The sequence below is a fragment of the Molothrus ater genome, chromosome 24, assembly GCF_012460135.2.
Source record: "Molothrus ater isolate BHLD 08-10-18 breed brown headed cowbird chromosome 24, BPBGC_Mater_1.1, whole genome shotgun sequence".
NCBI classification, from domain to species: Eukaryota; Metazoa; Chordata; class Aves; order Passeriformes; family Icteridae; genus Molothrus; species Molothrus ater.
Window position 1 is genome coordinate 1832334 of NC_050501.2, and position 12073 is coordinate 1844406.

General features: G+C 46.6%; 1 protein-coding gene across 1 annotated transcript in view; it reads left to right on the plus strand.

Moving 5' to 3' along the window:
• Window positions 1-12073, plus strand: part of LOC118695364 (transcription factor HIVEP3-like) — a 278612-nt gene that overhangs the window by 210792 nt on the left and 55747 nt on the right. Inside the window, 1 exon segment of the mRNA XM_036396877.2 lies at window positions 3284-3377. The gene's annotated coding sequence lies outside the window, so the exon portion shown is untranslated.

Genomic DNA, 12073 nt, shown 5'->3' on the forward strand with positions numbered 1-12073 from the left:
CAGGGTTTGGAGTGTGACAGGGAAAAGAGTGAGATTTGGGGGTTGGTTGGGTTTTGGGAATTGGGAATTGTTCCCTGGAAGGGTGGGGAGGGGCTGGGATGGAATTCCCAGAGCTGCTCAAGCCCTGGAAATGAGGCAAAACTCAAACCATAGGATGGGGAATCACAAAATTATGGAATTATAGCTGAAAGGGACCTTAAATCCCCTCCAGTGCCACCCCTGCCACGGCAGGGCCACCTCCCACTGTGCCAGGTGCTGCCAGCCCCAATGCCCAGCCTGGCCTTGGGCACTGCCAGGGCTCCAGGGGCAGCCACAGCTGCTCTGGGCACCCTGGCAGAGCCCAAACCTCTCCAACCAGGCCTTGCCAGGCTACAAACCCCTGTGGCAAATGGCACTGGGGGCACCTGGAACCATGCAGGAAATCATTCTTTCCTTTCCTTTCTCCATTTGCTGCAATGGTTTTTGCTGCTGGTTTCCATCCTGGATTGAGGAATGGGAATGCCAGAGTGGTTTGGGTGGGAAGGGATCTTCAATGCCAGCTCATTGCAGCCCAGGGCCACCTCCCACTGTGCCAGGTGCTGCCAGCCCCAATGCCCAGCCTGGCCTTGGGCACTGCCAGGGCTCCAGGGGCAGCTCTCTGTGCCCAGGGCGATGCTGAGAGGTTCCTTTTAACCTCTTGGGATCCCTGGGAAAATCCCAGATCCTCCCTGTTCCCAGCTGTGCCCAAGAAGATTTTGTTGGTGCCAAGCCTGGCTTAAACGGCTCCCAAACAGAGCTGGGGCCCCTCAGCCAGTCCAGGGAGCCTCTGGGGGAGCAGAGCCCACTCTGGATCTATTTTTGGGCTCTGTGGAAATGCTGAAATTCCTGGCAGGCACTCAGGAACTCCCTGCCCCAGCCTGATTTCCTCTGAGGAATCAGAGCAGCTCTGGTGAACCTTCCACCTGCAAGGGAAGGGTTTGCCTGCTCTGTGGGAAGGCAGATTGGTGCAAAAATAAATCTGCTTTGAGATCCTGTCACGTGAAGGGCACCTGCAGATGTTTGAGTTGAATATTTTTAATTTTTCTCTAATTAAAAGGGTCATTTTGGGTTTATTCCACTGGACAGGCCTCCCCTTCCATTGATCCTGGCCCTCTGGGTGATGTTGGCACGTCTTGGTCTCTTCAATCTCTGTTTCTTGTCCACCAAATTGATGGAATTTTACTTCTTTCCCCTGTGCAGACAGATCCCTCTGCCTGTGTGCGTGATGTGCTGGAGGAGCTGTTAATTTGGTTAATTAACTTGTGTAATTGAGCCACTGAGTTGCTTCCTGAGGGGTTTTTCTACCCTTGGAAAGAAAGAAAATTGGGAGTCCAAGGTAAAGCCACCTCCTGGTGGGCTGTACCTTAAATTCCCTGATCCAGGTGTTGGAGAACTCTTGAATTCCTTGAATTCCCACTCAGAAAACTCCTCCTGGTGTCCAGCCTGGGGTGTCTGGTGCAATTTAGGGCTGTGAATGTAGGAGTGATGGGGGTGGGATGGGCAGGATGGACAGAGAGCAGAGATCCCTGCAGCCAGGGCTGGAACTTGGGGTTTATTGCAAAGGGCCTGGGTGCAGGGCCCTGCTGGGAGCTGCCAGGCACAGCTCAGAGCAGGCCCCAAAGAGACCCAAAGAGACCCAAAAGAGAGAGAGCAAAAGGGAAAAAGAGATAAAGAAAGAGGTAAAGAGAAAGAAGGCAGGAGCATGGTAAAGAGGATGAGAGAGAGCGGAGAATAAAAGCAAGAGGGAAAAGTGCAAAGTTCCTGTTACAATACCATCAATCTTCTTCTGTGCTGAATATTCTAATTCTCACTAAGCAATCTAGTCCAAGATACAAATCCTACAGCATTTCCATACTGTGAGATATGTATATAACTATTACATACTATAGGGACTATAGTTACTTATATATATACTTATGTTACTTACATATAGTAATATAATATAATATAATGTAAATAATATATATTATATTATATTATATTATATTATATTATATTATATTATATTATATTATAATTACTTATATTACATATATATACACACACACTATATTTACTATAAGAATCATTCCATTACCACACTGGGTTACATTTTAAACCCTAAAAACTCCTCTTTGGGCCCCTTCTGCCAAGCTGGCAGGGTCTGCTCTGAGCCTTGGGCCTGTCTGCAAGCAGAGGGGATTGTTTGATCAAAAGGGGATTACCTTCAGCTGGCCATGCCATTGTTTTCCAGTTGTTCAGGAACTGAGGGATCTCAGAGCTTGCTTTCATTTCAATCTCACTTAGAGTTTCCATATTCTCAGAATCTTTTGCCAGACAATCACATTTATAAGGCTTTCCTGTTCCATCCTCCCCAAGGGACCCCCCTGACAAACCCTACAGGTGATTTATCCCTTGTGCTGTGTCCCTTGGGGTGGATTTGAAGGCCAGGCTGATGCCTGCCTGTGGTCTTCACTCCAAATCAATCCCCAGGCTGGGAATGTGAGTCCCCATCCCTGAAAATGTCCAACAAACCCCTGGGTGTGACACTTGGGGACATGGCTTGGTGGTGGCCATGGTGGTGCTGGTTTGGGGTTGGGCTGGATGGTCCTGGAAGGCTTTTCCAACCAAAATGATGCCACAAATCTGATTTTCCTCTCTGGATTTCCAGCCTTTGCTCTCTCCACCCATTTCAGATCATTCTCTTTGGGAATTTATCTGTGATTTGACTGAAATGTCCAACACCATAACCATGCCGTAAATCTGATTTTCCACTCTGGATTTCCTCTGTGCTCTCTCCACCTATTCCAGATCACTCTCCTTGTCCTCACTGGGAATTTATCTCTGATTTGACTGAAATGTCCAACCATAACCATGCCATAAATCTGATTTTCCACTCTGGATTTCCTCTGTGCTCTCTCCACCTATTCCAGATCACTCTCCTTGTCCTCACTGGGAATTTAGCTGTGATTTGACTGAAATGTCCAACACCAGCACCTCAGAGGGGCCAAAGAGATGGAAAGTTCCCTTTGTTGATTTGTTGGACATTTTGCCTCTGCACACAGCAAATGTTGGGTTTTATTTTATTGCACTATCGCTATTTCATGTTGGGTTTTATTTTATTGCACTATTTCATGTTCAGCTCCTGGAAATCCTGAGATTCCCCAAACCCCACCCTTTCAAGCCTGTATTTATCTCCCTGGTGACCACGCCATTGATTATTCCTGCCTCACCAATTCCTCATCATTCCTGAAGTATCTCTTTCTTTTTTTCTTGTTTCTTCCAGACCATTTCTACAATTTATCAAGACCATTTCGACTCCTAATCCTGGCTCTGAAGCACCTGCAGCCTGTCCCAGCCTGGTCTCTGCAGCAATTTTAGTAAGAAAAATCTTATTTTCCATCCTCCAAATGCATTTCAAAGGTTCCAACCTGTGCTGGAGCTCCCATTTTTCCTTGGGCATTGTGGAATTGGATTTGATGATCCTGGCGGGTCCCTTCCATCTCAGAATATCCTGGGGACACTCTGAAAATGTTTCATTTTCCTTGCAAAAGGTCCAGAAGGTCCAGAATGAAGCACAGCTCCTCAGGCTGGTGGGATTTGTGTGCCACAGAGGGGATTGGAACGTTTGTAATGAAAAATCAGAATATTTGTGGCATTATTGCCTGGGAGGGTGGGATTTGTGTCCCAAAGAGCGGATCCCAGCAGCTTGGAATGTTTGTAATGAAAAATCAGAATATTTGTGGCATTATTGCCTGGGAGGGTGGGATTTGTGTCCCAAAGAAGGGATCCCAGCAGCTTGGAATGTTTGTAATGAAAAATCAGAATATTTGTGGTGTCAGGGCCTGGCTCTGTGCAGGGTTTGGAGTGGGAAAGGGAAGAAAGTGTCTTGTAGGGATTGGCTGGATTTTGGGAATTAGGAATTATTGCCTGGGAGGGTGGGATTTGTGTCCCAAAGAGGGGATTCCATCAGCTTGGGACATTTGTAATGAAAAATCAGAATATTTGTGGTCAGGGCCTGAGTAAAGTTGGTTTGTGCAGGGCTTGGAGTGGGAAAGGGAAGAAACTGTGATTTGGGGGTTGGTTGGGTTTTGGGAATGAATTATTCCCTGGGAGGCTGGGATCTGTGTCCCAAAGAGGAGATTCCATCAGTGTGGAATGGATGTAATGAAAAATCAGAATATTTGTGGTGTCAGGGCCTGAGCAAGGCTGGTTCTGTGCAGGGTTTGGAATGAGTAAGGGAAGAAACTGTGATTTGGGGGTTGGTTGGGTTTTGGGAAGGAATTGTTCCCTGGGAGGGTGGGATTTGCATCCCAAAGAGAGGATTCCATCAGCTTGGAACGTTTGTAATCAAAAATCAGAATATTTGTGGCGTCAGGGCCTGGCTCTGTGCAGGGTTTGGAATGGGAAAGGGAAGAAAGTGTGATCTGGGGGTTGGTTGGGTTTTGGGAATTGGGAATTGTTCCCTGGCAGGGTGGGCAGGGGCTGGGCTGGGATTCCCAGAGCAGCTGGGGCTGCCCCTGGAGCCCTGGCCAGGCTGGAGCAGCCCGAAGGTGTCCCTGGGTTGGAACTGGGTGGGTTTAATTTCCCTTTCAACCCAAACCATTCCTGGAAAATCAGCAATTCAGCTTTTCCCCGTGGATTTGGGCACTTTTGGCTTTTCCTTCACTCCCCACCTGCCATGGACCCCTCAGAGCTGCCTTTGGCTCCCCCTCGTTCCTCAAGGAGAGTTTGGGGCCGAGACGCCGAGGGCGGAAATGCAAACTGGGTTTGTTTCATGCAAATTGGGTTTATTTAATGCAAACTGGGTTTGTTTCATGCAAACTGGGTTTATTTCATGCATTTAAAGCAGCTCTGGATGCTCCAAACCCTTGGAATTTTGCCCTCTTTCCAACACTGTGTGATTGTACCTGTATCTGCACGGGTTCATTTTGGTGGAGATGGCAAGAATTCCAGGATTGATGACTTTCTGAGGAATAAAAGGTTTATTATAGACCAGAGTTATATTTGTAATGTAAAGGGGCAGAGCCACAGGCTGTCCCCAGAGACAAAATCCAGTGGGCAGCCACTGCTGGTGTCCCTGTGACTGTCAGGGCTTAGCAAATAAGAAATGAAAACAAATCCAGGGCCCCAAAGGTGATCAGGTGCAAATAAAATGAATTAATTCCTTGTTTTTCCCTCAGGAGGAGTCTAAATCCGGGCTTTGCTCTTGTGTTTGTCAGGGCATTCTTGGTTTTAGGCTTTCTCTGTGCCCTCCACTGGTTCTGGAAGTTTAAATTTAAAGAAACAACAAAAAAAAATCCCTGCTTGGTTTTCACCTCAGACTTCCTAGAAATGATCATGGGTTAGGATTTACAGCACCTCTGAAATGCCATGTCCGTATTTGAGGGAAACTGAGGCACCAGAGTTTGCTCCAGGGCTGAGCTGGAGTGGGAAATGCCAATTTTCATGACCTGCCTTCCCCAAAGTCACGAGAAATTGAGAGGAAACGAAGTTCTGGGAGCAAAGCCTTGCAACTTGATATTTTCAAGGGCTTTAACGACATAAAACTGATTTACTTTGAGGGGAAAAGCTTGAAATATCCCTGCAGAGAGTACATAATGTGCACGGTTTTGTATTCATTCCCTGAATTTCAGTGGATGGATGAAACCTCTCCCAGGCATAATGGAATTATATTGGGATGTGCTCTCATCAGGGTGGTGTTAAAAGCAGGTGCACAAAGGGAATTCTCTTTGGAGAGAGGGGAAAAAAAACCCCTTGTGTTACCAGTGAATGATTCTTAGCCCTGCAATGAACCTAATCAGCTTAATTAGGATTAATTTGGCCGCCTGGCTTTTATTTGTGTGGAATAAAAACAGGTCTAAGGAGTTTTGTTGAAAACCTCTGTGAGTGTTAGTGATATTTTCGAGTTCTTTCACATGGGCAGTGTAAAAATCTCTGCCTGGTTGGGCTTTTAGGGAGAATTATGCTGCACCCAGCATTTAGAGCCATTAATTCTCCATCTTCTCTTGCATCTTTCATTGTCAGGAAATCCATCTCCTGTCCCCATTCCCATGGGGAGGTGACCCAGCTCTCCCTGGGTGTCTTCAAAAGTGGGGATTTTTTTGAGGATTGTACCAAATCTCCCCTCTGGCAGCAGCCTGGTTCTGCTCCTGCTCTGCTGCCCCATCCCAGACAAGGCTTTTTCCCTCTGTCCCAGCCTTCCTGTAATTTTCCACCCTGAGCCTGTCCTGCCCAGCCTGAGGCCGTTCCCTCTGCTCCTGTCCCTGTTCCCGGCTGTGCCCTCCTGGCAGGAGCTGTGCAGAGCCACAAGGGCCCCCTGAGCCTCCTTTGCTCCAGGCTGAGCCCCTGCCCAGCTCCCTCAGCCTCTCCTGGTGGAGCCTGAGGAGCAGCTGAGGGCTCCTGGTGTGTGCAGCTGGAGCAGGGCACAGTGAGGGCAGAGCTCAGGGATCTGCAGCTCCTCCCGAGGGGCAGCTCCCATCCCTGCTCTGGGCCAGGGACAGCAGCCAGGGCACAGCTGGAGCTGGGCCAGGGCAGCTCAGGCTGGAGCTCAGGGCAAGGCTCTTCCCCCAGAGGGTGCTGGGCACTGCCCAGGCTGCCCAGGGAATGGGCACGGCCCCGAGGCTGCCAGAGCTCCAGGGATGCCCGGGCTGGGCTTGCTGGGGGCTCTGGGCAGGGCTTGGCTTTGGCATTGATCATCCCTGTGGGTCCCTTCCAGCTCAGCACATTCCATGATTCTGTGAGAGGGAGGGATGGGGGAGATGAAGGATGGGGGAGAAATTTGGGCAGCGCTGCAGGGATGGCCAGGCTGGGGCTGTTGGGGTCTGGGCAGGGCAGGGATTGGACTGGGTGATCCTTGTGGGTCCTTCCAGCTCAGAACATTCTGAGATCCTGTGGCTGTGCTTTGCCACCACTCCCCAGGTGCAGAGGATTGTGCTGCAGTGTCAGATCAGAAGTTGTCCCCAGATCCCTGCTGGTCCCATGGGGACGGTGGCATCTCCTTGTCAGTGGCCTCTCAAATCCAGACTTTGCACCAGAACCCGTTACAGCCCCAGGGTTGGCTCTCAGAACCCAAAACCCTTCTCTAAAGTCACAAAGAGCCTTTTCTGCTCACTTTTTAGTAGGAAATGTTGTCACTTCCAAAATCTGCTTTGACTCATCCCTTTACACCCCTCTCTCCAAACCCTGGCATCTTACTACACTCACAGGGAGGTGTTAAGATCAGTTTTGGGCCTCCTTGCCTGTTTTTTTCAGTGTTTTCTCTCAGCTTGGTGCTGTGCAGGAGGCCTGGGGAGGGTGTGAAGTGTGTGTCCCTCAGGAGTGTCTCACTGCTCTGACATCACCCCGCACCAGCACACAGGGGATGGTTTTCAATGAGGTACCACGCACTATTTTCAGCAGCTTCTAAAAATAAATCCCTGCCCAAGCTGCTGTTGTGGTAGCAATGTTTTATCTCTTAATTGGGGCTGTTTGCTGAGGGTGATTCATAGAAAGGAACTGAGCTTTCCAAGTTTTACCCTGAGGTGAAACAGCCGAGGTGATTTGCTGATTGTAACCCAGGCCTGGCAGCCAGGAGGAATTTTTGGATTTTCTCCACGTTTTTTTGTTTTGCTTTTCCCCTAAGGCTGCAGTGTCACATTAAACTCTGGACAAGCTCTTTCTCCTGGAGGTGTGTGGGAGGTGGCAGAGCACGTTCAGTGCGGGGACAGTGACCCCCAGAGCTCTGGATGTCACAGCTAATGAGAGATCATGGCTGAGCGAAGGAATGAGGAATCCCTCTGGGAATTCAAGGGGAGATCTAAAACTTGTGTGTGCTCAGATCTATGGGGAAGAGGAGCCAGAGGTGGAGGAAGGCATTTCATGACTATCCAAGGAGCAGGAGATGACTCAGCCTTCCCACACTGTCACCTAATTCCTCCTGGGCCCCTCACTGCAAACAGGGCCTGGAGCAGCTGGAGCACATCCAGGGCAGGGAATGGAGCTGGGCAGGGTCTGGAGCCCCAGGAGGGGCTGAGGGAGCTGGGCAGGGGCTCAGCCTGGAGCAAAGGAGGCTCAGGGGGCCCTTGTGGCTCTGCACAGCTCCTGCCAGGAGGGCACAGCCGGGGGGGCCGGGCTGTGCTCCAGGGAACAGGGACAGGAGCAGAGGGAACGGCCTCAGGCTGGGCCAGAGGGAACCTGCCCAAAGGGAACCTGCCCTGTGCCCTCACCTGGGCAAAGGGAACCTGCCCTGTGCCCTCAGTGGTGTCCCCAAGCAAAGGGAACCTGCCCTGTGCCCTCACCTGGGCAAAGGGAACCTGCCCTGTGCCCTCAGTGGTGACCCCAGGCAAAGGAACCTGCCCTGTGCTCTCAGTGGTGAGCCAAGCAAAGGAACCTGACCAGTGATGCCCTGGGCAAAGGGAAGCAGAAGTTGAGCCCGAGCTGTGGCCCAGTCCGCGGCCAGGGGAGGTTGTACCAAACTCTGAAGTTGTCCATGAGGTTTTTCTCCTCCTCTGACCCTCTAAGGGGCGGATTTGGGGCAGAGTTTTTGTTCTTCATGAGGAGGCAGAGCAGAGTGAGGCAGCACTGCCACACTGAGTGCCCCAGCTCAGACAAGCACAGCACGTCCTGAGCAGGGAGGGACCCCCAGGACCACCCAGCCCAGCTCCTGTCCCCACCCAGGACACCCCAAGAACCCCACCCTGAGCACACCAGAGATGGCCACAAGCCCTGGCACGGTGGAGATGTGCCCACCTCACTGCAGAGCTCTTGGAACATTGGTTATTGAGAATTTGAGACTTTCTGTGCTGCCAGGCACTGATCCCCAGAGAACACTGCACTGACCTGAGGCTGTGGAGAAGCTTCCAGAAAGGAATGACAGAGCTGGGATTGTGGGTGTGGAGTTTGGATAGAAGTGTGTGAGATCACAGGGTGGGAAACTCAGAGTTTGGGGTTTAGAATACAGTAATAGATATGGAGCAAGATGGAGGTTTTGGGGCAGAGGCTGCTCCTTCTCCTTCTCCTTCTCCTTCTCCTTCTCCTTCTCCTTCTCCTTCTCCTTCTCCTTCTCCTTCTCCTTCTCCTTCTCCTTCTCCTTCTCCTTCTCCTTCTCCTTCTCCTTCTCCTTCTCCTTCTCCTTCTCCTTCTCCTTCTCCTTCTCCTTCTCCTTCTCCTTCTCCTTCTCCTTCTCCTTCTCCTTCTCCTTCTCCTTCTCCTTCTCCTTCTCCTTCTCCTTCTCCTCCATGGGTTTGGGTGGTTTTGTGTAGTTGGATAAAAAGTCCCCATTGAAGGCCATGGGTGGTTGGTCATTGGGTTAAAAGTGAAAATAATTTGTCATTTTTTAATTGGACAGTTTATCCTTAAAAGGCCTTGTAGAGAGAGAGACAGGGCTCCATTTTCAGAGTGTGAGAGTGAAGTGCTGCAGAACTCAGGGTTTGTGGGACTGTGACAGAGATAAGAACTAACAAACATCTGAGTCCAAACAAGAAACACCATCTCACACATTTAATCCCAACCCTGGCAAGGAAAAAAAAAAAAGTTAAAACTCAACAGAGAACAACAGGAAAACCACCAAAGGGCTGGAAAGTCTTGTGGTGATGCTCACAAACCCTCAGCAGGATCCTTGGGGTGTCAGAGCATTGGGTGTTGGTCTGGATGCTGTCACCTCCTCCCCTCCTGGGGTGAAGGTGCCTTTCAGGGGTGGCCTCCTCCTCCTCTTCCTCTTCCTCATCCTCGTCCTCCTCGTTCTCCTCATCTTCCTCGTCCTCCTCGTCCTCCTCCTCGTCCTCCTCCTCCTCCCTCCCGAACCTGCAAAGAACACCGACCAACCCCCCCAAAACAACAACTCCCCTTCCCAAGGTCACAGCAATCATCTCAACCCCAACTCAACACAAACTGAATCTCACTTATGACAAGGACATGGGGCACTTAGGGTTTGTCAGGATCCTGGCGTTGGCTGTGGGAGCCTGGGATCACACGTGCTGCTCTGTAAATTTGTTTAGCTCTGAACTGGAAAGGAGCAGAGGGTCATTTTTGGGCTAATTTGGAGCTGATTTGCTGTGCACTTCAGGAATTGCTGCCTCAAAAGCAGCAGAACCAGCTAAAAAACAGAATTGTTAGCAAGGCAAAAGTGTGCCAGAGGCTGAGGCTGGGCACAGGGGAATTGGTTTTGTTTGCAAGAGGTCAGGCTCTTTAAAATGCTGTTTCCTTCATTCATCTTCATTAAGGAAATGACACTCAGAGCGAAAATGAAACACCCCAGGGAAATAAAACTCCTCCAAGTGTGGAGGAGATCTGCCCAGAGCTGCAGAGCCTTTTGGATGAGTTTATTCCCTGCAGTGCCTCGTGGGGAAGGGAACCAGACCGTCCCCATCTCTGGAGTGTCCCAGGCCAGGCTGGACAGGGCTGGGAGCGCCTGGGACAGTGGGAGGTGCCCCTGCCCATGGCAGGGGTGGGAGGGGGTTGAAGGTCCCTTTCACCCCAAACCGTTCCAGGATTCTGGGATTCAATAATTCAATAATTCATTAGTTCAATAATTCTATAATTCTGTGATTCCATTAGTCTACGATTCAATAATTCAATACTCAATGAATAATAGAATATTGAATATATTCAATATTCAATTGAATATCGAATGTATTCATTATTCAATTGAACATTGAATATAATAATAACAACAGTTCATATTTAATGAATTATATTCAATATAATTCCAGCTGCACACACATTATATTGAATATAATAATAACACAGTTGTTATTATTATATTCAATATTCAATTGAACATAGTATTCAATATTCAATCATTGAATATAATAGTAACAACAGTTCATATTTAATGATTGAATATTGAATGCTATGTTCAATTGAATATTGGATATAATAATAACAACTCAATTATTCAGTGATTTAATAATTCCATGATTCTGGGATTCTATAGTTGTGTGATTCTATAATTCAATAATTCAATATTGAATGTTGAATATATTCAATTGAATATTGGATATAATAAAACTAGCTCATATCTAATAATTGAATATTGATACTACATTCAATTGAATATTGGATATAATAACACCTCAATTATTCAATGATTTAATAATTTGGTGATTCCATGATTCTGTGATTCTATAATTCAATGATTCCATTATTCTATGATTTAATAATTCAGTGATTCCATGATTCCGTGAGTCTAGAATCCTGTGATTCTATGATTCATTCAATATCCAAAGAATAATTGAATATTAAATATATTCAGTATTCAATTGAATGTAGAATATAATAATAACAGAATTGTTCAATGATTCAATAATTCAGTGATTCCATGATCCTGTGAGTCTATAATTCTGTGATTCAATAATTCAGTATTCAATGAATAATTGAATTTGAAATATATTCAATATTCAATTGAAGATTTAATATATTCAATTGAATATTGAATATAATAATAACAACTCAATTATTCAATGATTTAATAATTCAGTGATTCCATGACTCAATGATTCCATAATTCCATGATTCTGTAATTCTCTAATTCTATGATTGAATAATTCAGTGATTCCATGAGTCTGTAATTCAGTGATTCAATAATTCAATATTCAATGAATAATTGAATATGAAATATATTCAATATTCAATTGAAGATTGAATATATTCAATAGTCAATTGAATATTGAATATAATAACAACTCAATTATTCAATGATTTATTAATTCAGTGATTCCATGATTCTGTGATGCTATAGTTCTGTGATTCTATGATTCAATAATTCAATGTTCAATGAATAATTCAATTGAATATTGACTATAATAATGACTGCTCGTATTTAATAATTGAATATTGAATACTACATTCAGTTGAATATTGAAAATAATAATAACTCAATTATCCAATGATTGAATAATTCAGTGATTCCATGATTCTGTGATTCTATAGTTCTGTGATTCTGTAATTCAATATTCAATAAATAATTGAATATTAAATATATTCAATATTCAATTGAATACTGAATATAATACCAGCTCATATTTAATAATTGAAGATTGAATGTTATATTCAATTGAATATTGAATATCATAATAACAACTCAATTATTCATTGA